The sequence below is a fragment of the Mustela erminea genome, chromosome 10 (assembly GCF_009829155.1).
Source record: "Mustela erminea isolate mMusErm1 chromosome 10, mMusErm1.Pri, whole genome shotgun sequence".
Taxonomy (NCBI): domain Eukaryota; kingdom Metazoa; phylum Chordata; class Mammalia; order Carnivora; family Mustelidae; genus Mustela; species Mustela erminea.
Genome location: NC_045623.1, coordinates 63,153,180 through 63,178,772, shown reverse-complemented (window position 1 = coordinate 63,178,772; position 25,593 = coordinate 63,153,180). Strand labels below are relative to the sequence as shown.

The 25,593-nt window shown below is 43.2% G+C and overlaps 1 protein-coding gene and 1 long non-coding RNA gene across 6 annotated transcripts in view; one reads left to right on the top strand and one right to left on the bottom strand.

Moving 5' to 3' along the window:
- DAB1 (DAB adaptor protein 1) overlaps positions 1-25,593 on the bottom strand; it is a 1,141,681-nt gene that overhangs the window by 825,454 nt on the left and 290,634 nt on the right. The window lies entirely within an intron of this gene.
- Positions 17,392-24,229, top strand: LOC116567350. The gene is made up of 3 exons (XR_004276198.1): positions 17,392-17,439; positions 17,735-17,880; positions 23,835-24,229. It is a non-coding gene; the product is annotated as an uncharacterized LOC116567350 (long non-coding RNA).

Genomic DNA, 25,593 nt, shown 5'->3' with positions numbered 1-25,593 from the left:
ATAACAAGGCAAATACTCTGTTTCACACCTGGGTGCATTTGCAAATGCTGTTCTCTTGGCCTCAATTACTTGCTCTCCTTGTGTATCTGGAAAAATTCCTGTTTCTTCCTTGAAATCTTGCTCAAGGGTCATCTCTTTCATTTGCCAGCTGGTTTGTGAACACCTACTATGTGCCATCACTGTTTTGGGTCCTCGGATCCATGACTGCTCAAGAGAAGAGAGGTCTGTGGTCTCAGAAACCCCACACTGTAGTAGAGAGAAAAGAGAAGGAGACTACGATATAAGGAAACAGACCAATAAGATAACTGAAAATTGTGCTATGTACCATGGAAAAGGAAGACGGAGAATGACCAGGGCAGGGACAGTCCTTCAGGCACATGGTCAGGGAAGGTTTTTCAGAGGGGGAGGTCATGTTGTTGAGATCTGAAAAAAGTAAGCCCTATGAGCAGTTGGACAGAGGGACACTCATTCCAGACAGAGGGAAGAACGAGGACAATGTGCCCAAGAAAATGGGGAGTTGGAATGTTAAAGGACTCAAAATGAAGCAGGTGTAGCTGGAGGATAGTGCTTGATGGGGACAGAGCTATGGGCAGAGACTGGAGGAGCCAAGGGTTAGGTAATGTGGGACCTTTGGCCCTGGTAATGTGTTAGAATTTTATTGCAACTGGAAAGGGAAATCACTGGAGAGTTTTAAGCACAGGACTGATAGGATTTAATTTATGTTTTTAAAAGATCACTCTGGCTACTCCATGAGAAATGCATGGTAATAATAGTTGATGGTAATAGCTAACATTTATTGATTGTGCTTATTACATGCCAGGCTTTGCTCTGAGTGCTTACATATATTAATTCATTTAGTGTTCATAATAATCATGTGATATAGGCACCATTATTATTCTCATTTTATAGATGAACAAATTGAGACCAAAAAAAACCTTAAGAAACTGCCCAGGTCACACAGCTAGCACATGCTGGAGCTAAGATTTGAACCCAGGCACCTAGCGCCAGAGTTCTGACACTCAGCCACTGGGCTCTACTGTAGAGCAAAGCAAAGCACGCAGGTAGGGAGACGCTTTAAGATGGACTCACAGCAGTCACGGTGAGGGATGTTGCTGGTTGGACCACAGCAGTGCTCACCATGGTGGGAAGAGGTGGACAGATTTGAGAATTCTTTGGGGGTTGCAAATGGGAGTAGAGGGTTAAAGGATGAGGAGCCATCAAAGGTAGCTTCTAGAGTGTTGAACTTCAAGCAGATTGGGGCTGTGCCCTTGTGCTGAGATGCGGAAGGCTGGGAAAGAAACCCATTGATGGGAAATCAAGAGTTATGCTTTAACATGTAAGTTTTGAGATGGTTATTCAGTATATGAGTGAAGAGGAGATGGTAAGTAGGTATGAGTGTGGAGTTTAGAGTAAAGGCTGGGTTAGGCATGGAAATCTGGGAGTCGGCAGCGTGAGTGGGGCATTTGCCCACATGGGAGTTAGTGGAACTGGAGAAGGGAGTTCAGTCATAAACTAGGACCCATTACGTACAGAGATTGGGAAGAAGAGAAGAAATCAGCAAAATAGAAGGAAAGGCAGTGGCCAGAGAAGAAGGAGGAAAACCAATAGTGTGTGGACTCAGAGAAGCCAAGACAGACAAGTGTATATAGAGTAGTGGAATGGATGTTCCTGGGCAGCTAACGGAGAAGAAGTCATAGAAGACTCCATTAAATTTGGCCTTGTAGATGTAGTATGGTCTGCCATTGTCTAAAGAGATTCCATGCTCACTTTTCTCTCAGCACCAGAATCCCCACTCAGGCACAGTACTGTTTGCCATAAAGATCTCATATCCCAGTCTCTCTCATAGCCAGGCACATCCATTAAGCTAGATGCTGTAAATAGAAGTGCTGTTCAAACCTTCTGGAAAGGACTCCTAAAGGAGCTGACTCAGTAGGCAGAAGCCCCTAGCCCTTTCTGCTGCCTGGAATGTGGTTTGGATGGTTGAAGACCCAGCAGCCATTGTGAATATGGAGGAGTTTGCACAACAATGCAGAGTACGCAGTAATAATAATGAACGTATACCTCTATAGCATCAGGCACTGCTCTAAATGCAGCATATATTTTTAATTCTTAAACCTTCAAAACAACCTTATGAAATAAATATTGCCACCCTTATTCTACATGACAAAAACAGGGCACAGGTTGTTTAACTACCTAGCCCATGTTACCACAGCTGGAATGTGGCAGAACTAGTATATAAACCTAGGCAATGTGCCTTGGCTCCTAACCATTCTGCCATACTCCCTGAGATGGAGGTGTGAGGTTATGAAGTACAATCAAGCTAGGCTTTTATTCAGCTAAATGCAATTGCTCTGGGGAAGGGGAAAGGGAAGAAAACAGAGGGGAAGGGGGAAGACAAAGGGGAAGATAGCTAGGCTTTCCAGAACTATGGTCTGGATGGTCCAGCAGGACATGTAGGGAGAGGAGAGCTATTGAGGCCTGTTAATAAGGTAATTACATTGATGAGCCGACTTCGAGTGAAGACGGGGGGGGAGAAGCTTCCCTAGTGGGAAGGGGAGACTTTCTGGTTAAGATCCCACCTTCCTCTTCTCTAAATTAAGAGCCCTAAATAGGATGATTGTACGTCTTTTCTTTCGAGCTCTACAATTCTGTAATTCACTTGGTGCTCAATAAATATTTGCTGAATGAATAAATGAAGAGATGTGTATGCACATGGACAATATACATTTTCTTAGCAAACATACATATAAAAATAAGAATATAATATACATTACATATTTACTAAGCAAATGAATATTACAGGCAAAAATATACCTAGATCTTTGGGAAATGGAAGATAAAAACATATACCTACACACACACATATCGATAGCATCATTTTATATTCACACCACATGCAAATAAAGCTAAAATGCAACGGCTCTATATCATTGGGTATTCTGTATCTAAACGACTGAAGCTTTGCAGTATGTCTTAGAATGCTTTATTGGGACATAAGTAGGGCTCTCAGTATGGCCACACTGGGCATTAATGCGTGGTGCACATATGGTACGGAGGCTACACATGGCACAGAAATCAGGTGGTCATAGTTCCTCTACCTCTTCCTCATATACCTATGCCAAGAAGGTGGGAGAGGGCTGGTGAAGAGGGAACTGACCACAGGGCAGTCAGAAACCGGTAGGTCCCCTGAGCTAACTGCAAAGAGATACTAGGATCTATATGAAATCCCACTGAAATATACTAGCACACAAACACCCCTGTTCCAGTGTATTACACATTTTATTTCACAGTATTTATTAAGTGCTCACTATGAATAATGATTATATACCCAGCATTGCACCAAACATTGTGTGTACATTTACTCATTTCAACCTCTGTAACATAGATGTAAGATAGATGCTCTTTCTAGCCCCATTGTGGTGCTGGGGCAGCAGAGGCTTCGAGAAGCTCTTCCTTTGCCCCAGGTTATAGGCATTTGTGGCAGCACCAGTGGTAGAACCTCAGTCTGCAGATCTGCACGAAATCTGAGCCTCCTGTTCCTCCACGCCATCTGTTGGCCTGTGGCTCATAGAAAGTACTGTTTTCTTGTTCCTTTAGCAGAGTAGCCCAAGAAAGGGATTTCTTGGGACTCCTCCCCCAAGTGTACCTGGGAGCCCTCAGCTCTGATGACTCTCGAAGACCTCCATCCTCCTACCGTTGGCTCTGACGCACCATCGCGTTATTCATCCTTACGTCCATACATTAGCTAAACCCATTAACCTGACGTGACTCCACTGACGTCCTTTGCAATGAGCCGCCCAACAGCCGATTTAAACCGATATAGATTTATGGCTTAACGCTAGAGAGGAGGGAGTGAGGAGGGAGGGAGTGCACGGGCACCCCCTCCTCCCCCATGCTGATGGGCAGCCAGCTATCCTCTCTTCCAGCAATTACTGACACTAATTAGCAGCTCACTACAGATCTGAGAGAAGAGGCTGACACTGGCGCAGTCCCTGCCTACCACATTCTCAGTGCAGTCAGAGTCTTCGGGAAAGGCCCTTGTCAAGGGCCTGTCTGGGAGGAACTTGGCAGCTCAGAAACCAAGCAGATTGGAAAGGGTGGAGGGAGCATCTAGAAAATGGCCTCATAACCCGGGGCCATTCTGCTCCCCGCTTCCAGCTTTGGTCTGGCTGCTGCTTCCCTCAGCGGAGGCCCTGGGCTTCCATCATGAACGCCCTCCTCCCAGGCATGCAGCTGGCTGCAAATCCTGGAGGCATATGGCTAAGACTCTTGAAGCCAAGTCATTAGCCCTCTGACCCAATTATATGGATTATCACAAAGAACAAAGCAATTGGGATTCGGCCATTGCACTGTTTTTCACGATAGATAAGGGCTTTGGGAACCAGGTCTGTTTTGCTCCCTTTCCCCCAAACATGCCTATTTTACATGATATGGAGGCATTTCCAAATTTAGAAGACATAGTCAATGATGGAAGAAGAGGCTCTTTGTGGGTAGAGGGCAGATATTTCTTAAAGGGAAGCTGCAGGAACAGTAGAAAGTGAACTGGGCTAGTCAAGGGTCTAGTCTTGGTCCTGGCTTTGATGTGTTGGAAGACTCTGGGCAAGTCACATTTCCACTCAAAGACTCAGTGCCCATGGCTGTCATTGTAAGATGAGAGGTTATCTTCATGATCAGTAAGGTCTCTTCCACTGTGCTCTTGGTGGATCATGCCCCAGGATCCCGCCATGACGTGAAAAACTTACTGAAATCAACTCACAAAATAATATTAAATTCTAAAATAAGCCCTATATTTATAGCAGAGTTCTGTGCAGGAGAATCATGAACATGGTTTCTTCGCTTTATTTTTAACATCAGATTGGACTAAGAAAAAGATCGGATACCCTTGAATTTAAAAAGTGTAAAAAATTGATTATATGGAATAGCATGGAGGACGTTAGGAGAAGGAAGGGAAAAATGAAGGGGAAGAAATCGGAATGGGAGATGAACCATGAGAGACTATGGACTCTGGGAAACAAACTGAGGGTTTCAGAGGGGAGGGGGTTGGGAGGACGGGTTAGCTCAGTGATGGGTATTAAGGAGGGCACGTGTTGCACGGAGCACTGGGTGTTATACACAAACAATGAATGGTGGAACGCTATATCAAAAACTAGCGATGCACTATATGGTGACTAACATAACACAATTTTAAAAAAAAGAGAGAGGAGAGAGATGCAAGATCTAAAAAAAATTTTGATTATGTGACTTTGGATCCTCTGGTTAGAAAAGCAAAGGAAAAAAAAAAAGAAGGTATGAAATTGTGATTGCCCACTGCAGCTATCAGCTGGATAATAAATGTTGCTGAATCTGTGTCATTTAGCAAAAATTACTGCAAAGAAAAAATATTACAGGTTTAGTATCTTAATTATGTAGATTTTACATTCAATGAACTCTTGCCAAAATAAATTGCGTATATTATCTAAAAAGCAAATGTTAATTAAAACTGTATCTTGATAGCGTGCTTGGTTCACAAGACATTCTGAGCATATGAGATTATATGGCACACATTAGCTACCATCAACTCAGACTGAAGGTTCGGGTCATTTCAATGATTCATGTGAAGGCAGACAGTGTTGGCTTGTACTGGCGTCTGACAGCAGTGCCTCACGTATTTATAGAGGAGATGCAGCTTGATCCCAACTTATTTTTCCAGATGAGTGAAGTGTCTCTGCCTGCTCCAGAGTCTCATAAATAGGACAGCAGACTCGAGTTCCCATTAATTAGCTGTTTAACACAAAGCTACCCAGGGATCACTGCATCCAGGGTATAAAAATACAATTCCCAGGAAAGAAACGAGGCTGGGGTACAGACAGAGAGAATTGGAGGTCACCATATTCATCACTTGTCTCTTTCCCTCTGCAGCCCTGAGCTTGGATGTCCCCAAGACCAGACCATCATCCATTCACCCTGATAGCTGGGTAATTGCATTCTTGAGCCATAGCATCTGGTCTTTTTTGAACATCTTCACTGCTGAGCACTGTATACAAAGAACAAGATCCAAATGCTGCAGAATTGATTCTTCCACCCTCTCCAAGAGGCACTGCTCCAAAGCTAGTTTAATTATAGGTGTTTAGACGTACTGAGATGAATACCTAGGGAACAGCCGTTCCACAGCACTGCTCTGGCAAGCGTGTACTTTCTTTCCTATTTTTTTTTTTCCATTTTCCATTTTAACAAACAGTCAACTCTGTGCTGCATGTAAGTGTTCTGTAATCAACGAAACACTAAAATGCCAAGTGTTAAGAAAAGGTCAGTGGAGGGTTTCAGACAGGAGCCCGGAGCCATATCATGGCCTGGAATGGCAAGGCTGTCATTTCCACTGGACTTCCAGGGTCCGTTAGCTGTTAGGTTACTACCAATATATCCTCACAGAAACTCGATATGTTCAACAAGCTGCTCTCCACCTGCCTTGAGGAATCATCAAAGAATGGTCTTTAAGTGTTGGCCTAAACCATGGAAGTTTCTAAAGGAGTAGCAGGTACGGAGGCCAGGGGACATGGGTTTGGAGCTCAACACTATTTAAGAAATGTATGATGGTAAGTCAGTCACTTCACTTCTTGGAGCTTCAGTCTCATTGCCAAACGGGAGGGGCACGTGTGCGGAAAGAGCAAATGCAGATGCTTTGCACCTATCAGATTCTTAGCAACATCTGGGAGCAGCTACAATTCATTTATTTGTCTTCTATGTATCCAATCAACAGTGTTGACTTGGATAATTCAGGGTCAGATCTATGCACAAAGACATTTAGAAAAGAAAGGATTGGGAAGGGGAGGTAAAGGGGCCATAGAATGGATAATTACTAAGTTGGCCTAATTTCCCCCAGGGGCAGTGCACAAGGTCAGAGGAGGAAGGATACTAATAAAAGGATGTCTCCTTTCTCTGTGTGCTGACCATATGCCTGTTTTGTCTCAGGTCCCATTCCTGCCCTTCTTCCTGCCTATGACCCCCAAATCTGCATTTCTTATGCCCAGTGGCTTTTGCTTAGGTCATGTCAGTAGGGACACCTGATAGGATACTGCAAGGCAGGAGGAAGGGAGAAGGAACTCACTTCCTGCTTCCAGTTTCTTTTCTTTCTTTCTTTCTTTTTTTTTTTTTAAGGATTTTATTTATTTATTTGACAGACAGAGATCACAAGTAGGCAGAGAGACAGGCAGAGAGAGAGGAAGGGAAGCAGGCTCCCTGCTGAGCAGAGAGCCTGATGTGGGACTCGATCCTAGGACCCTGAGATCATGACCTGAGCTGAAGGCAGAGGCTTTAGCCCACTGAGCCACCCAGGTGCCCCATCTGCTTCTAGTTTCTATTAGCAACCTTGCAGCAGCAGTGGGCAGCTAGCATCTCCGGCATCTTTGGCAGTTTCCTTGTCAATGGGTTTAATCCTATAGAAGAATCCCAGGACAGGAGCTGAGGAGCGACTCTACAGTCTCAGCACCAGACCAGTGATGGCCGCTGAACTCCTGTGTCACCCATGCAGTGTTAGCTCAGCCCCTGGACGTCCCAGCACAAGCCATGTGATACCTTCTCTCTGGTTCCAGCATCGGCCCCAGCTAGTCTCCCTGGCCCTTCACCTCCTGGTATGGCTTAGCAGGAGGGGACTGCCAGGCACGAGAAACATCACAACTTTTCTTAGGGTCACGCAAGCCTAGGTGTGGTAGCTACTTCCTAGACTTACTAATCTCTGACCTTTTCTCTTTTTCTTTTTCTCTTGTTCTCTCAACCTTTCGAACTGTTTTATAACCAACCCCCTATTTCAAACCCCCTCTACATGAAATAACCAAATATGGTTTGTCTTCTCCTGACTGGACCCTGCCCAGAATAAAGCCTGCCTATGTGAACCTGGACATTGAAACCTGAGGGGGGAGGTTAAGAAGGTTGTGTGAAAAGTCAGTATCCTTTAATCCCATAATTCTACTGCGAATCTTAAAAATGATGTCAGCTAACTCCCATTCTTCCTTCAAGCTTCACTGACCTGTCACCTCCTCATAGAGGCTTTTCTAGCCTCTAAATCTGAATGACTATCTGCCCAGAGCAGCCTGAATCTTTCTTTTATAGCATTCATCACAATTTACAATAATCTAATTTTGTGATTCTGTTTGTCCTTCTCTCCATTAGGTAAAAGTTCCATTAAGAGCAGAAAATGGGTCTGCTTGGTCACTGGTCTTTCCAGCATGTGGAAAAAGGCTTCGCATGTGGAAAAAGGCTTCTCTTGTAAAGTGCTTACAAAATGTCTGCTAAATGAGTGAATAAATGAATGACCAAAGACATTCACAGCGGTGTTGTTCAGGCTTAATGAAAACTGTAAACAACCTAGATATTCACTATGATAAAAATGGGTAAGTGTATGAAAAATCCACTCAGTGAGTCAACAGAACCATGGTATTTAGCTTGATGTAAATGATTTACAGGGCACCTGGCTGGCTCAGTTGGAAGAGCATGCAACTTTGGATCTTGGGGTTGTGTTTGAGCCCCTCATTTGGTACAGACATTACTTAAAAATAATCTTTTTTAAAAAATAAGTGCTTTTCAAAGTGGGACCTATGAACCACATGCCTGCAAATCATCTGAAATTATGATTAAAAATACAGATTCCCAGATGCCACTCCCACATTTTCATAAGCTTTTCAGGTGATTCTCATGCACACCAACTCCTGGAAATCGCTGCTCCAACAAGCATTTATGCAGATGGTAGAGATTCTGCACTAACTTAAAAATGTGTTTTATCATGTTGATTGGGCAAAACAAAAGTAAAACCAACCAAATAAATTATATTTAAAAACACCAAGAACAACCATATAATTAAATTAGATAAACAGGTAGGCATGTAGGAAGGTAAATAAAGAACTAATATCACAATCATTCATAATCTTAAACAAAGAACTGTGAGGAAATACACCAACATGTTTTTCTTTGGGGAACTGCAAAAAAAAAAAAAAAAAGTCTTTTTTTTTTTCCTGATTTTCAGTATTTTCTGAATTTCTGATAATAAGCTGTATTTTGCAGTGGAAAAATACCAAACCAAATTATCTCTAAAAAGGAAAAAAAGAGAGAGATCCAGCAGATCACCTGGGCCAATGGAGAATCCCCCTCTTCCCCTCTGGGTGCCGTGGGCTGCTTCGCCATCATTACTTGTCTCCCATAGGGCAGGTGATGTGATCATTTCCTTAAATCTTACCCCGTTGCACTAAAACCAGAGTCGGCGGCTGGTAAGCCATTGAAATTTCATACTTAAGACATCAAAGCTGGCAGCCTTGCTTTCAATTCTCCCCAGCTCATCTTCTTAGGAGAAAAATTTCTTGAAAGCACTTGATCCCTTGAAGTTATTGGGCACCACATTTAGCCAAAGCCTCGCTCGGGATGGAGAGGCAGACTCGCAGAAAGCCCGTGTTGCAGTATCTGAAAGGCGTGGGGGTGCGGATGAACCCAGAGACCCCGGAATCCAACTCCCCGCAGACCGCACTGTTACTGTCATGGGAGCAAAAGGGAAGATGGCACGTGTGGCAGGGCTTAATCTTGGGGGAGACTCTCTGCGTCGCCGAGCCTGGAGCCTACCATTACCCAGAAACGGCAGAATGGCGTGCTGTTAGGCTGTCTCCTTGGGGGGAGAATTTTGGGCGAGCCCTTTAAAGTGCTTAAAAGAGAGTCTGGCTCAACGGGGGTGCGGGCTGGAGACGGTGCTTCGGCCCCCGCCGCCAGATCCTGAGCTCGAGCTCTACCTGGAGAACCCAGGCCGTCTTCCGCAGTGCTCCATAAAGACAGTCACTCTCCGAGGCAGGTGAAAGAAAACGATCCCTATTTCCTATAACGTGATAGGCAAAAGTGCTCCCCGACCGTGGAACCTGGGCCATAATAGCCAAACCAGCCCCTCAGAGCAGGCAGTTTGACAGGCTCTGACAAAGATTCCTCCCTCCCAGGCAACAGAATTACCATAAAGCCCTTGGCAACAGTCCCTTCACTATCTCTTGGCTCCAATCCTCCTGCTACTTTAATCCATCCTAACAGGTAAACCTTCCCAAAGCCCAGATTTCAGCAGGTTCAAAACACCACAGCCCGTAGAGGAGCTTTACAGCCTGGCATCCAAGTCCTTGACGGTCTAGCTCCAGCCAAAATTTTGAATGTGTAATCCTAACAGTCAACGTGCCTTAAGTGCCCTCCTCATACTAGCAGTATCCTTCAGCCTTTGAAAAAGAAGTTCATTTTTCAAAGAATAAACCTAGGAATAAACCTAGGAAGAAAGGGAGAGTGAGGGTAGGAAACTGAGGCACAGGTCAAGGAACTTGTGTAAGGTTATACGGCTCATAAGCCGGAGAGCCAACGTTGGAAACCACAACCCACACGCGTACACCTGCTCCCCAGTCATCCCTAGGAGGGACGGTCCCCACCAGTGAGGCCTGTCTGAACACTCTTCTCTAATTGTGTCTGTCCCACTCCCCTTGTTTGCTCTCATGTTCCCCTCCTCCTCACGGGGTAAGCATGATGGGTCAGTCCCCAGACCCACGGCCAGAACTTTGTTGCCAGGCCATCCTCCCTTCTCTGCAGCACAGGACAGTCTTGGATGGAGCTGTCCCCATGGGAGCCCAGAGAGCACTAGGGTTTCACTAAATGCTTTAGGAAAGAGGCTTGGAGCCTATTCAATCTTGAAAGAGCAAGATTCATCCAGGCTCCTCACCTGTGAATTGAGGAGAACAACCCTGGCCTACACTGTCGGGATAAAGGCTAAAGGAGAAACGGACTCAAAGGGGTTCGAAAACTTCTGTGATCACATCTGCCTTTGAACTCACACAGCATGTTTTGCTAATCCTTCTTTCTGCCTTTACTATGCCCATCAACATTGCTGTTTCCTCCCCATTATTACCCTGTCTCTAGCCGCACATTAAAGAAGCATGTACCTTGATAGGTGACTTTGAGTATATTCTCTTTTAAAGAGGGGAGGCCTTGGGTACTCTGAAATCAGCTCTCCGTGTACTTCCGGGAACTCATCTGCTTCAAGTCTTTAGGTTAAATCCAAAATCGGGGGCCAACGCCAACTGCCCAACAGTGCCCCTTCCTCCACCTTCTCCCCTTGTTCAACACATGGACATCAAATCATTTCACTTTCAAGACACCAGTAAGGAGACAGCTTCCTCCTGTCCTGTAAGAATGGGATATGATTTTTTTTAACTGGGTTTATACTTTAAATGGGTGAATTGTAGGTTAGTGAATTATATCCCAATGAAGCTTTTTTTTTTTTTTAAAGTACCTTCAATAAATAATCTGTGAACAAATGAGTGTGGCTATATTCTAGTAAAACTCTTTATATAAATAGATGGATTTAGGACTTCATGCTAATGACACAGGGTGAATGAGGGGGTAATGGTATATTTGAAAGAGCCCGGGCTTTGGGGTAAGACAGACCTCATTTTGAATCCTGAGTTGTTCCATTACTGTGGGCTATGCTTCCTGACACACATAGGCACTCAAAATTGGCGCTTCCTTTCCCACTCCAGCACTATGGCTGATGGTCCATGGTAAGGGCTGCAGATATTGAAATGAAGAAGCCACGATCACTGCCCTCAAAGAGTCTACACTTCCCTGGAGCTTACAGAAGTGCACATTTGTGTATATACACATATGGCCTCATGGAACAGGTAAACATAGGTTCTAGCAAACCATGCAGCATGGGATGAGTGGCAGTCAGGATGTCTTCCCAGAGCCAAGGGAGAATAAAACTTGAGCTAAGCTTTGGAAGACAAAAGCACAGAAACTCTACATCAGACAATCCAGGTTCGAATCCCCACTCTGCCCCCATTTGCTGTGTGACCTTGACAGAGAAACATCATCTCTTCTGGGCTTCGAGATCCACGATCTCAGAAAAAAGAGGTAGTAAGTAACGTTTCACTTGTGAGATGGTTGTGAAATTTACAGGAGTCAATGGATAAAACTGTGAAGCTTAGAGTGAGTTTAGGGACTGAGCTAAATGTCAGATTAGGGGAGTTTTCACTAAAAAGTCCATGCGTGGGGAAGTGAGCTGGAAGTTATAGTTCCATGTGCACATGTGTGCATACTTGTATCTGTATCGAACGCAGATCCATTCGGGGGAACATGTTCCTGGTGAAGGCCGGGGGAGGCCCGGCAGCCTGGACAGCTCCACACCGAGGCACACCCCTCCCCACCACCAGCCCAATGTGGATTTACAGAGCTTGGTCTTATTAGGTGTTTCAGGTGTACCATCTCCTTCGCCTTTATGACATTTTCATGTGGTTAGAAGCAGATGGTATTATTTTCATTTTATCAATGCATTTATTAAGGCTGAGAAGTGAGTTAGCTTGGACTGTGGAACTGGTAGGGCAGAAATTGTCCTGAAGGCCATTTAGTCAGACCCTCACGCTGTGGCTATAATGCTAACAGCATTTCTGCCAAGGTCTTCTCTAGTTTATTTCTGGTTATTTTTAGGAGCAGGGTGTTCATTCAGTGTGTAATAGACAGAAGTCTGTGGGCTTGGGAGAGTCTTCTTCTGACAAGGCTAAACTAGAGGTCTATCCGGGCCTTGACATCTGAGAAATCTGGGTTCAAATCTTGGCTTTACCCTTTGCTAGCTGCACAAATGATTGATCTCTCCCAAGTCCCCCTATCCTCACATATAAAATTAAATGAAAGATACCTACTTTCTAGAGTTGTTTTGGTGACTCAAAAAGTAATAGATAGCAAGGCTTTCTGGCAAATATAAAGGAACACACAGATAAGTTGTCATTGGTTTCACTGTTATAATAAAGGTTTTTCATCTTGACCGGTATCATCAAGCATTGTTGCTGGACAATGAACAGCCTTTGGATGGACGAATATTTAAAATACACATCTCTTTTGAGCACAAAATCTACTTCTAGGAATTTATTCCACAGATCTAAGTCCACATCTGTATAATACACATGTTCCAAGATATTATTCATCTGTATCATTAGTAAATAAAAAACACTGAAAACAATCTTAATGTCCTTCAGTAGGGAATTAATTAAATACATCACAGTGTAGTAATACAATGGAATCACTGTTGCCTTTTTAGAAGAATGGAGAATGGAGCCTTCCTCTCTCTCTCTCTCTCTCTCTATATATATATATATATATATACACACACACACACACACACACACATACATGGTATGGACTAATTCTTAATTTTTAAGATAGATTATTTAGAGGGAAAAGTAAACTGCAGTACAAGGAATATGGAGTGAACCACTGTAATGAAAAAGAAATGTGAAGGTACCATATTCACACGCATATACACACATGGACTCTTAGGCTGTATCTGGAAAAATTGCCTCTTTGGAAGGAAATCAGGAAACTGACATCTTACTATATGCATTCTGTACTGTTTTAATTTTTTTTTTTTTTACTAGAATATGTGTTCCTTTTACAGCAACATAAATAAAAGGGCCCTAAAAATGCTGACTTTCTTCCTAGACATGAAGTTCCAAAGGGTCAGAAGCACATCAGTCTCCTCATCTCAAAAGAAGGCCCCTCCATGTCACCAGGCCAACCTCAGAGCTGTGCTGGCTTTTCTCCTTTCATCTGATTATCAACAACTCCTACCCCCTGTACTTTTCACATCGATCCAGAAACAGATTGCTTCTTGCCACTGTGCTGCTCCCTCTCTGGGCCGACCATCATCTCTTACTCAGATCTAAGTGCCACCCTCCCTACTGGTCTTTTGGTCTCTTCCCCACAGAGAAAGAAGCTCTACTGAGCTTTTTAAAACCTAAGTCACCTCAGGTCACTTGTCCACTCAAAACCCCCAAATAGCACAAATGTCCCTACCATAGCCCCGAAGGACTTACAGGGTCCCCGTCACTCCTCAAGCCCCATGTCCTAACTTTACTTCCCCTGCTCATTCTGTTCCATCCACACGGGCCCATCCTATTCCTCGGACTCTCCCATCTGTGCACTAGCTTTGTCCTCACCCTGGAAGTTCCTGTCCTCACAGATCTATACGGCTGCCTCACACGTCCTTAAATGTCACCCTAGCCCTTCCTTTCCCACTTTTACAGAATAGCACCTCTATGATCCTTCATTCCCTTGTCTTGCCTTGCTCTTCTACATGATGACATTCCCCACCTGACACTATTTGTCCATCTGTGGGTGCAACTCATCTCTCCTATTAGAGACCAAGCTTTGACATCATCCTCAGCTGACGGCACAGTGACAGGCACATGGAGTCCCCAGTAAATGTTGAGTTTAGTTGGACTGTTCGTTAGTGTAATAAAATGAGACCCGGACCGGAAGAAGAAGACCTGAACTCTGGTTCCCCATCAGTCATGCCCTATGACATTAAGCAGTTCTTGTCACTTCTCTAAGGCTTACGTGGTAGCAATGGCTTTCAGCCCAGTATCTCTAGGCTCATGGCAATTTCTGAAGTTGAAAGAGCAGCGTCATTTTCAGTATTTAGAAGTGTCAGAAAGATGTTCCTAAAGTGTGTTCTATGGGATGTTAATATATGTTCCGCAACAAATAAAGAGCTCCAAGGTTAAAACAAAAACAAGATCAAAAAACCCCTTCAATTTTTAATGCACCAATGGGCCTATTTTCCAAATGTATTTTTCCTCAGATTTTCATGTATGTACATGTGTGCTTGCATGTGTGTGTGGGTACATATATGTGGTTCATCTCACAATACGAGAATTCAGCAGAATACATGTTGGAAAAGGCTGGACAAGGCAGATTCATAGTCATGGCAATGTCAGTGAATAACACCAATTTGCTCAACTGACTAGAGGCAGTTCAAAAAGTTTCTGATTTATGATACATGGAGAAAGAACTTAATCATGGCTTCCAACATGCAAGCGTGAGGCCATGTCCTGCTTCTCACAGCATTGCCCCTCCATTATTCTATTTATACTCTCAAGGCTGTACTCCAGTCAAATGTGCAGCTCTCCAGATACTCCAGGCTGTTCTGTGACCCATAGCTTTGTACTTTTTGTTGCCATTGATGGAAATTAACTTCCCCTCATTTTCTGCCACCGCTCTTTACTCATTTTGCAAGACTTAGCTTAAAAATGACCTCCTCTTGACTCCTTCTGATCAACTCCTTTACATCTTCACTGTATCCCACATTTTCCTCTGTTACAGTGCCCCAAACAATAACATCATGTAACCCTTACATGTCTGCCCTCCCCATTGAGGCTGAGCTCTTCAAAGTCGTGTCCCGGGACAGTCAGTCATCCTTGTAACACATAGCATAGGTTTGGCTTTAGGTGGATGGGGAAGGAAAGAGAGAAAAAGATAGAAGGAAGGAGAGGGTAGGGAAAAGGGAAGAAGGAGCTCCAGAAGTCCCTGCATAAGGAAGAAAAAGGAACTAAAATAAGGAGAGAGAACAGAAGCTGGATAGAAAGTAGCCTGAGCGCCTGATGTCTGAAGCAGCTTAGCCCCGAGGAATCACCATCTCGTGAAATGTTCATATCTGTTCCATGAAAAAAGTGTCCATGGACAAGCAAGTTGAGAAATGTACATCATGATTATGCCTTTGTGGAAATATACGATGCCCACAAGCATAATAAAAGATCTGAGAAGTTGTGTTAAACAAATTCGAAATATCAAAAAATAAATAAATAACCTTTTCCTACCACCTTGCTCTTTATAAGGCAGTTTTATTATTCTCTCCATCAATCTGTATATTTATTCGTCAAACAGTCACTGAGCACTGTCGATGAATCCGCCACTTTGAAGGATACCCAGATGAACCATGAACCCCATGGACTGACTGACTGATGGAAGAGAAAACAATGTGAAACTCACTTGACTTTCATAACTATCCTATAAGAACCATCAGATATTACAATGTCAATTTTATAGTCTTAATAAACTGAAGGACAGAGTTATACTGATAAGAGAACTCCTACTTTGGATTCAGGAGAGTGAGTTGTTGGATCTGCCACCTTCTCAGTGGAGGACCTGGGGTGACTTACCTAAATTCTCTGTGCCTCGGTTTACTTATCTGATGGATAGCAATTATTGGTCCTTCTTCAATTAGATTAAACAAGTTAATATAAAGAAAATGAAAGTCCACAAAGCAGCTGACAAGTATGGCCTCTTAATCAGTGCCAGTTTTCATATTTTCATCCTAAGTTTTCTTCATGTTTTTATTAATAGTACTAGTGTTAGATATGCTTAAGGTCACATGATTACTAAGTTTCAGGAAGGGTTTCAAAGCCATACCCTCTAAGACAAACACCTACGCACCTCCCATATGAAAAGCAGGCTGATAAACACAGAATCATGGGTGAGGAAGGAGGCTCCAGTTCTTCTAGGGTCTGTTGGTGATAGGGTCTTTCATTAAGATCCTCTACTTCCAGCTCTAAAAATTAAGCCTTCAGCACCTGTCATAATTAGCAAAGTTTGCCTTGAGTTGAGTCCCTCTTTCACTCTCTAGCTTTGCGCACCAGTTCTCATTACCAAACCTTTACAGTAACAGAAAGTCTTGGCCTTCTGTGTCATGAGAACCTCTTGGAGCCAGTGATTATATTCCGACAGGCCTCTAGGATGATTAACAACCAGCATTTCCAGCCTGAAATGGGTCATACTTGAAATACATGCAAGCGATGTACAGAATTTATGATAACATTGCTCATCCTAAGCAAAGGGGCTGTGCCATTTTTATTCACTCACTCAACATTCATCAACCCACATTTATGTGTCAGGAACTGGGCTAGACACGGGGGTCATGGAGAACAGAATGCAGTGCTGGCTCTCTGAGAGATTCACACTAGAAAAATGCTCTGAAGTTCTCCAGGTAAGGATCTTCTTTTTTCATGGTTCTAAAGAGTATTTGTCATCTGCTCCAACTTTCATTTTCCAGAGGAGTTAATTGAGGCCCAAAGATGTAAAGTGACTCACCCAAGGACAAAAAGTAAGTTAGTGGCAGGCTTGATTAGATGTCTTAAGCAAAGGCGCGATCCTTCAGAGATTAAAAAAAAAAAATACAAATGGTCATAGGCTGATGATATAAAGAGGTCTGGGGTTTCTCTAAGGCCTATCTTGATTTCCTTTTGACCTTGGACATGGGGCTTGCTGATGAGTCTCAAGGCTATCGTACAGAACGTCCATTTCTGTTCCTTGACAAGAGCTCTTTAGGGTATTTAAAAATACATTACACAATGTGACGGCCGGAGCATATTCTCATGGATGGTTACACGGGAGTCACAGTTCTACTCCTTGCTCTGTCACCGAGACGGTATGATTGACGGCCTGGGTGCTAGTGACCCTGGGCCAAATCTCTTAATGTTCTTTCCTCCTCCACAGAATGGTGAGGACAATGGGAGTTCCCAGGCACACTAGTCCATTGTGAGGATGGATTGTTTCTCCATGCCCATAAAACTCTCTGAGTTCCGCTGAGAAAGGCCCGATTATTACGATCCCCTTGAGAGTTCCCCTTCCTTGGTAACAAAAGTGAAATTGTACTTTATCTCATTAGCTACACATTATATACTGGTCACCTACCAGGCACTTGCAAGATTTCACATGTAAATTAGACTGGGCCTGCAGGCGGGCAGCCAAAACAGAATAAAAAGTGGGTGAGCTGTGAGCCCTACTGAACTGGGTGTCTGGGGCTTAGATTCTCAAATTGGCTCTGTCCCCTGCCTAGCTATGTGGCAAACTTCTGGACCTCTCTCCTGACCTCCCTGGCACTCATCGTATGGAGATAACGATCCTATCTTTGTTTTCTCTGTTGCAGAATGGCCATGGGGCCCTCCAAGAAAACAGATGTGAAGGCCCTTCGTAAATAGCAAAGCCATATATAAGCATCCGGTGTAACTAACACAGATGGCTTCATGCTTATGGAGGGCTTGTCTCAAAAGTTTTGCAAGCCTACGTTCCCAGGTAAGCTGAGAGAATGCTACTTGGCCCCAAGCTATAGAAATGTACCAGTATAAAAGATACTATTCACTGTTGGTGGGAATGCAAGTTGGTGCAGCCAATTTGGAGAACAGTGTGGAGATTCCTTAAGAAATTAAAAAAAGAGCTTCCCTATGATCCTGCAATTGCACTACTGGGTATTGACCCCAAAGATACAGATGTAGTGAAAAGAAGGGCCATCTGTACCCCAATGTTTATAGCAGCAATGGCCACAGTTGCCAAACTGTGGAAAGAACCAAGATGCCCTTCCACGGATGAATGGATAAGGAAGATGTGGTCCATATACACCATGGAGTATTATGCCTCCATCAGAAAGGATGAATACCCAACTTTTGTATCAACATGGACGGGATTGGAAGAGATTATGCTGAGTGAAATCAGTCAAGCAGAGAGAGTTAATTATCATATGGTTTCACTTATTTGTGGAGCATAACAAATAACATGGAGGACATGGGGAGATGGAGAGGAGAAGGGAGTTGGGGGAAATTGGAAGGGGAGGTGAAGCATGAGAGACTATGGACTCTGAAAAACAATCTGAGGGTTTTGAAGGGATGGGGAGTGGGAGGTTGGGTGAGCCTGGTGGTGGGTATTATGGAGGGCACGTATTGCATGGAGCACTGGGTGTGGTGCATAAACAATGAATTCTGTTACACTGAAAAGAAATTAAATTAAAAAAAAACCCAAAAACAAAAATCAAAAACAAAAAACAAACAAAAAAGATACTATTTCTATTGTACCCAACTGCCTTTGATAATTTAGTTTCTCAGGGAAAATGTATTCTGAATCCTACGTTTCCCCAGAAGACAGCTCCCTTTCCAGCAACTTTAAGGGATAGGAGGTCACAAACTTGGAAACCAGACAGGTTGATTTTAAATCCCCACTTCTGCCTTTCCATAGTTAGGCGACTACAGAGAAATGAGTGAACCTCTCTGATCTTCAGTCTCCTCATCTGTGAAATCTGGATGCTGATGACCACAGAGGGATGGTTAAATGAAGCTCAGCTCAGTACTATGGCCAGGGCAGTCCCCTTCCTGTACACAAAGAACTTGCTAACTCTCATTTGCCTAAAGAAGGTACACAGCTCCACAGTAATCTTTCCTGAGGAATCCGAGGGGTGGGGATAGAGGACAGCTACCCCATGGAGTGAGAGGTTTGGCCTCAGTCTCCCTCAATGGCTCTACCTATGATTAAGTGAATCGTAATCATCAGGTTCAAAGGAACCATACATGGAGACCAGAGGCACCTTCTCATTCGACAGGAGCAAAGCAGTAGAAAAAATTCTCTACCGTGGTGAAACTATTCTGTATGATAGCATAATGGTGGATATATGTCATATATTTACCCCTGGAATATACAAGACTAAGAGCGAACCCTAATGTATATTACCAACTTGGGGTGATAACAGTGGGTCAGTATAGGTTGTCAGTATAATAAGTGTGCCATTCAGGACACTTGGGTGGCTCAGTCAGTTAAGTATCTGCATTCAGCTCATGTCATGATCCCAGGGTCCTGGGATGGAGTCCGTCACTGGGGCTCCTTGCTCAGCAGGGAGCCTGCTTCTCCCTCTGCCTGCAGCTCCCCCTGCTTGTGTGCTCTCTCCCTCTGAACAAATAAATAAATAAATAAAATCTTTAAAAAAAAAAAGTAACCACTCTGGTGACAGATATTGATAATGGGACAGTGTGGGGCAGGGGATAGATGGGAAATCTTTGTACCTTCCGTTCAGTTTTGCTCTGAACCTAAATCTGCTCTAAAAAATAAAGTCTTAAAAAAAATTCTCTAGTGGCAATGAATGCAGACCATAAACTGTCAATTCAATTCCTTCAGTAAATCACATTTCACTCTGATCCTCAGTGGCCTGTAAGTCAGGGCTTACCAACTTAAAACTTAACAAACTTGAAGTTACAGTCCTATGATACATTTAGTTTAGGCTTCCAAAATGGTCTTTAGAATTATCTATTTGGAAAGACTAGTAACTGTTAAAGAATTTTTTTTTTTTTTGCTTTTTCCCCAACATAATGCAAACTTTCAAACATACAGAATATTCTTTAATGAACACCCAGATACCCACCACTGAACCTTGTACGCTACTTATTTTATCACATACCTAACCATCTATCCATTTCTGTTGCCTTTCATCAGTTCATTCTGTTCTTCATGCATTTTAAATTAAATTGAAGACATCTGCGCATTTTCTCCTTAAATACTTGAGCATGAATATCATTAACTAGAGTTTAACATTTGTTTCTTTTGTTTAACATTTGTTACTTGTTTTCTTTGTAGATAGAGGTTAGATATAGTGGAAGGCACAAATCTTCTGTGAACTTTCATGCTAAGTTTTGACAATTGCATATGCTTGTCTAAGCAAAGCTCTTATTGAGATATGAAACACTGCCATTCCCAGAAGTTCATTCCCATTCATACTCCACACACAACCACTTTTCCCGTTTTTTTTTGTTCTTTTTTTTTTTTTTTTTGCCATGAGAGGTTTTGTCTATTCTAGAATGTCATATAAATGGGTCAAACAGTATGTACTTTTCTGTGCAAGCCTTCTTTTACTCAGCAGGCTTCTGAGATTCACTCGTGATATTTTGTATATAAATAAGTTGTTCCTTTTTATTGCTGATCAGTATTCATTTATATAAATATACTGCTGTTTGATTGTCTAGTTCTTATTCATGGACACCCAGCTATTTCCAGTTTAGGGCTAGAATGAATAAGTCTGCTATAAATATTCTGATAAAAGTCTTTCACAGGTATGTATTTTCTTTCTTTCTGATGGAGTTGCAGATCTGCTGGGTCACAGGTTAGGTGTGTGTTCAATTTTGTAAGAAACTAACGAGCCCTTTTCCAATGAGGATACACCATTTTCCACTCCTGCCAATGATGTACAGGAGGAGTAGTAGCTCCATGACCTTGCCAACATTGAGGATTACCAATCTTTTTAATTTTAGCCATTTCTGTGGCATGTTGTATTATCTCGTTGTGTGAAATGGATTTTTAAAAGGCTTAAAGTTATCTGAAAATAATTTAAATGAAACATCTATGAGCCACAAAATATTTCAGGGAGTTATATTTCTAGTTGTGTTATTTTTGGATGTGTAGTGAGCTAGAGGGTTAAGAGCAAGAGAAGCTGCGTTCTGACATTGTCAAAACACTGAGATAATAATAAATAGAGCTGATATCATATGCTTCTGTTCCAGGGATGCTTCCAAGCTCTTTACATGCATAAAACCCCAGTAACTAGCATAGATTGAGTGGTTACTATGTGCTAAGCACCTAGCACTTTACTGATCTAATTGAATCTCCTCTACAACTCTGCTGAGTCAGCATCGCATGTCATTTTCTATAGATGAAGAGTCTGACTGGCCTGAGACCAGTGCACGACCAGTGGCCAGGATCTGAACCTATGTTGGTCTAACTCTGTGACCCACACTCAGAGGGGACATGGCACCACACTGCCTCACTGCGGCATGGTCACCCAGAGACAGAAGACGTCATGTCACGGATCCTTCTCTCTGCATTTTGCTCAAATTGCCAAGCTTCTTTAAAGTTTTCACCTGAACAAACTGTACGGCAGGGGTATGACTTTTGCTGGCTCAGCACTCTGCCAGAGAGAGGAAACAAAATTCCTGTGACCCAGGAAGCAACGAGTCTATCTCCCTTAAGGCAAGTCATTTCTGGCTGTTTCAATTTCATTCACTTAGCAACTTCTGAGACTCAACCCCTGTGCCTTCTCTGGAAGTTAACTCCAGGTCTAATTGAGATATGTATCTCCTGCCACACAGCTTCAGGCCCTGTGCTGACTAATGTCTGCCACAGAGGCTAATTAGTGAGGCAGCTTGACAGTTGTCAGAGCACAGCTAGTCTTGCTTGGGAGGAGGGGGTGCGTGGCTAGGAGCATCTCTTCTGGAGTCAAAGGAACCTGCATTTGACTTCTGACTCTATCACATCCTACCTGTGTTACATCTGGGTAAACTGTATTATCTGACTAAGACTCACTTTCTGCATCTGTAAAATGGGCATAATGATCTTAACATATGTGTCATGGAGCTCTTGGGAGGATTAATCGAGATAATGACTAAAATAATCACCACGGTTCATGAACTAGTGCTCAAGAAATGTCCAATATCATTATGGTGATTATTTACTGGTATCTGTCTTCACTGGAGATGATTATCAAATGAACGAGATGAGTATTACTGCCAGGGTAGTGTGTATGTATAGGTCAATGTTAGGAGAAAAAGAAAAAGGGAACGAACATTTACTCAATACTAATTGAATGCTTGGATTACCTTCCTGGATATTTTTAGTGATTGGGAGTATACTTCTTATTTCCATTTTACAGATGAGGAAAGCACATCACAAAGTGGTTAAATAACATTACCAAGGGAAATAACGGGTCACAGGATCACCACCAGGGGAAAAAAAAAGTGATTGTGTAAAAAACTCCCTTAGGTAGGTGCTGTGTCAGGCTGTCTATGATTGCCGGAAATGCTGGAGACTAACTCTGACTTGGTGGGTGAAGCAGGAAACTTAAAACAATTTTTACAGGAGATAGAACATAGCATTAAAGAAAGATGAAAAGAAAAGGGTGGGCTCAGTTGTTGAAAGACCTGCCTTTAATCTCAGGCTTCATATGTTTCCTGATGTATGACCTTGGGACAGTTACTTGGTCAACCTGAGTCTTGATTTTCTTACCTAGAAAATGGACACATTTCGGAGGATCACAAAGGCAACTACATAGTGAAATGCAAAGCCCTATAGGCAGGTTATTTCAAAGAAGATAGGAGTCCTTGAATATATCATTAGCCCTGAGAATGGAAGGCTCACATGGTGTTGTAGACACCAGTGTGGTCTTACCGATATGTACTGTCTGGAATCAGTCTTGACTGCAACTATATTTCACATGCATTTAAAACCCTGCACCGAGCATTCATCAAATGCCTCCTGATGTCCTAAGAAATTGCCCCTGCCCTCAAGAAGCTCCCAAGGTAACCAAGAAGACAGATTTGAGAACAGATACATCAGCAGCAATATGACATGTTCAATAATGGAGTTCTTCCAACCACTTCTCATCTTCCAACCACTGGGGGATGTAGGTGTAGAAAGTGCTTTTATCTCAAGTGCACAAGAAATGGCTGAAGGTCAGAAAGGTCCCGTGCCCTGCCCAGAGTTACACAGCCAGTGAGAAATGGAGCCAAACATCTCTAACTTTAAATCTACCACATTATGTGCAAAGGGATTTCCAGGACAGGAAGAATTGATTAATTCTGCTTAGCTCAAGTCACAGCTAGAGGCTCAGAATGTTCCCTGGACATTGTCAGCTAGCCCTCACTTTGGGGGCAATTGAACAGGAGCTGTATCATCTCTGGCTGTAGGCCATATATTTGTCAGTCCTATGGCCACTGATCCTACTGGCCAAGAGACATGCCTGTAGCCAGGACCCTAGTGTCTTCCTTCTCCAAAGACAAAAGGGCAGTCAGGAAGTACATCAGATGGGAACTGCAGGGTCTGCTCCATGACACCAGCTGCTCAAGAAGATAGGAAAGAATGGCCACTGAGAAGCAAGAAATGTCTGTCGCATCATTTCTCATAAGCCAGGTTGTGGGTTGACTTAGCCTCCACCTCAGGGCATACTGTAATCAATTAGTTGCTCAGTCAACAAACACTGTGTAGCTGCAAAGGGCCAGATTTTGTGCAAAACTCAGGAGGATACCCAAAGAAGAGTAAGTAAGATCCAACCCCCCTCAAGAGGCTTTTAATCTAGAGGGGGACAAGAGAGATGCATTTGAAACTTCAACCAACTATACAAGGTAGCACTCTGTCTTCAGGTTGAGTTTAAGCTGAACTCCAAATGAGACAGAGAAAGTGAATCACCCCCATATCTCTTTTTCTCTTCTTGTGTTTACCAATAGAATCTCCCAAGTTTCATCTGGGTATATGACCACCCAAAAGAGGACAACATTGCCCACCTATGTTGCAGCTCAGTACAGTCATGAGATGAAGTTCCAGAGGTGGAAATGATGTGTATATCTCCCATCTCCCATTCTTTTAAAAAAGCTGTTTGTGCCTTTCACTTCCTCCTTTCCTTTTTTTTCCTGTGGGTTGGGACCTGGATGTGGCAGTGATGAAACAACTTTGACCATTCAGAAGAGAATCTTATCCCGAGGAGTGGCTGAGCCGCAAGGCAGAAGGGATAATGGCCCGGGATGACATAGAAGAGAGAAAAATACCTATTTTGAATGGCCTGTTCACTCTTGTTAAGTGCAAAATTTGTATCATGCTGGAATCATTGTACTTTCGGCTTAGCTGTGCCCTAAAATAATGTGTTATGTATTAAACTATAGATAGCTTGCAATCACGGCCCACTCCTTCATGTGCACATTCATAAACATTTACTTGGCATCTCTACATCATCAGGCACTGGGCAAGGCACCCTGACACACATTAGCACGGTAAATCCTTATAACAATGTTAAGCCAAAGATTATGGCCATCCTTGCTACAAAGATAAGGAGATGGTCATTCAGAGCTATGTAGTAACTTTCTTGAGGTCACACAGCTAATAAAGGGTTGATCAGAAGTCTTCCGCCTGTCTAAAAGAAAGTCACGCTCCTTCCCCTATAGCTACACAGCACCAAGCGAGAGCTAGACATACTGCATCATAAGACACTGTCTTCAGTTTAAGAAATAATTCTGTGTTTCGGAATCAGGAGACAATGAGAATAAAATGCAAGAATAAAGCCAACCATACAGTAAAAATCAAACATGCAATTACTACGTGAGCTGCTTCGGCCGAACCACCTTGCAGTGGGGCTAGTATGTTTCCAAGAGCAAAGGGTTCCTGAGGCTCCAGTGGAAAAGGCCTTTATTCCACTGGAAGAACCTAACCGGAGAGGCACAAACCCTGCTTCCTCCCGCCCCCTCCACTGGCCCTGCCCTCTAAATAAGGAGTCGTGATAAATTTTCCTCATCATCCAACATGCCTATATCTATCATGGATATATGAGTACAGCCTATAGAAATAGAAATAATAGTCATTTACCATCAGGAATATTCACCAGTGGGAATTATGGGAAAAGCACATAATTTATAGGCAGTGACTGTGAGAATGCTTCCCCTCGTCCGGAAAGGCCATAAATTGCAGAAGGAGATACACAGATAACAATTCTTTAGACTTGAGAAAGGCAAGAACAGTTTAATATTCTGTAATTACCTAAACCCACCATCCACCACACTCACATCCCAGATTTATGGTAACAAGAGAGCCATGCATGGGCCCGCGGCATTTTCTCCTGATTTATAGGGAGACATGCAGAATAGGAGAAAAGGGCCAGGGAGGGTTCTGCCGTGGAGAGAATCGGCCATGGGGGACCCGGCCTGCTCCTGCCGAGGAGAGGATGGAGAGGGTTGCGAGGGACACCGGGCTCTACCTGGAGATACAGAAAGCAGTTCTTGCTAAAACACAAAGTGGCCACGTCAGACAAATGCTGGCCACCTTCTTGGGCTTCCTGTGGATTCAGATAAAAAAGCTCATATTGCAAGCCAAAACACTCAAAGTTCTTATAATCTCTTCCCAACTCAAATCCCACAGCGATTTCCACGCACATCACGCTGGCTTTATCTTTCCTTAAACCAAGATTGCCTTTCTTTTTTTCTTTTTTTTTTTTTTAAT